Source organism: Paramormyrops kingsleyae, chromosome 2 (genome assembly GCF_048594095.1).
Source record: "Paramormyrops kingsleyae isolate MSU_618 chromosome 2, PKINGS_0.4, whole genome shotgun sequence".
Lineage (NCBI taxonomy): Eukaryota > Metazoa > Chordata > Actinopteri > Osteoglossiformes > Mormyridae > Paramormyrops > Paramormyrops kingsleyae.
The window spans coordinates 26,421,621-26,423,605 of NC_132798.1; the positions used below are offsets into that span (position 1 = coordinate 26,421,621).

The window sequence follows — 1,985 nt, forward strand, 5'->3', positions numbered from 1 at the left end:
AAGTGGTAGTCTTTTACACAAGGCTGAACTGGGATTAAATATTGGCAATATAATTTTGAGTTTTAATGATCAGTGGTGACACAACAACAAAATGTGTCCTCTGCATTTAACCCATATGTGACTTCCGTGACATGGCAGGGGGCAGCTAATTCAGCACCTGGGGAACAGTGCTTGGGGGTGGAACCTTGCTGGTCGGGGATTCAAACATGCAATCTTTCAGTTACAAGTGCACTTCCCTAACCATCAAGCCACCAATGCCCACAAAAATCCAAGTGGAGATGCCGGGGATTGAACCCGGGGCCTCATACATGCAAAGCATGCGCTCTACCACTGAGCTACATCCCCATTCTGCTCCCTCAGAAGTGAGGGCGGGTCCACCACAATCTAATTAGCCGAATGACAGGGGTTAATCACGATTGTTGGCACAGAACCGTAGCTTCACCACTCTGCCTACAAACTAATGTTACTAGCCAAATTTTGTACTCTAGTCGCTGGCTACAGTGGCATTGTTTATATAATGTATGAAACAAATCCAAAATGGTCAGTCATATAATATACCAGAGTATATTATATGTTTTACTTTTGTATTTTTCCCCCTAAAAGATTTGTTTGTTTTTCCATTGCATTGTACAGGTTATCACATTAAAGGTGGGAAAAGTTTTGAAATGATTTATCCTGTTCTCATTTTTTACATCACAAACACCTGGCATTTTAACAGGGGTGTGTACACTTTTTATACCGACTGTATTATGCTCTGTATTCTGAGGTTTCATTGATTGATTTTTATAAAACACGAAGGCAAAGTACACATTATGGTTTATCATTTTTAAGTACAATTAATCTGTAACAGAGGAAATCCACGATCGTCTTTTCATGCCTTAAGTTTCCCTATTTTGGCCGATCTCCTAACCGACAATTTCATGGCTGCTAATCAGCCAGAGGTCGGCAACAGTCGTTTGCAACTACGCTCCTTATTTTCAGAAATCCCATTTACTTTTTGCACAGGCTTTTTGCCAAGGGAAGCAGACTTGCTCTCTATTACTCTTTGGGATTTGGTAGCATAACGTCAGTTTCCTTCCGGGGAAACTGTATTTTTGTAGACTTTAAAATACCAGATATTTTTTTAGCTACTGAAAAGATCAAGAGCTAAGTCAAGTTTCCCTGGGGCTTCTCTTTTTTTTTTTTTTTTTTTAAATGAAGATTGGCATCGGATCTAAAATACTCAGGACTAGGCTTAAAATACTTGGGGCTAGGCTTAAAATATTTGAGGCTATAGCCCCGGGTGATTGGACCTAATGACCCGTGCTCCAGAATAATGGTTGCATATACAACAACACTGTAAAGTCTGGTATTATCAAGGCAATATTGTTCCACTGTCATAAAAATGTGCTTAATAGTTTTTAACAGGACTATTTTCTATTTTTATTGGAGTGCTCTACTTCATCAATGGAAAGCTGCTACTGAGTGCAATTCAGATGTAATAAAAAAATAAGATGTGAACTCGGAGGAGTGATAAAATAATGCACAATAATCAAAGCAAATTGGGCTATTATGGGAATACACTGCACATAGTACTTTTAAGCCATAAACTGTAGTAACTAGAGATGAACACATGGGGGATGTCTAACCAAACATTTCTTATCACTTCATGCTGCCTGTTTGCCTACCAGATCAGCATTATCTTACTGAAATCTACACATCACCGTCCTACTGAAATTTCCACTATTCAGTAAAACAGATTCCATAATTTCTCAATTGCAACTTGAACAAACTGCATCACAGTTATGTTTATAATTAATTTTAAAAATCAAACACATGTAGCTCTTATGATGCAAGGTTGTTATTGGTTTAATATGTGAGAGCTACAGACTGTTAGTAAAATTTATTACAGCTCAGAAATACAGTTTTTATATATTATCAGAATGTTGAAAATAGCTTAATGAATTAATTTCAGAGATACTGTACCATCAGCCTGTTTTCCCACT

At 37.7% G+C, this 1,985-nt stretch overlaps 1 non-coding gene across 1 annotated transcript; it reads right to left on the minus strand.

The window, feature by feature from the left end:
• Nucleotides 1–273: 273 nt before the first annotated feature.
• On the minus strand, nt 274–345 carry trnaa-ugc (transfer RNA alanine (anticodon UGC)). Its single transcript has one exon. It is a non-coding gene; the product is annotated as a tRNA-Ala (tRNA).
• Between the last annotated feature and the right edge of the window lie 1,640 nt (nt 346–1,985).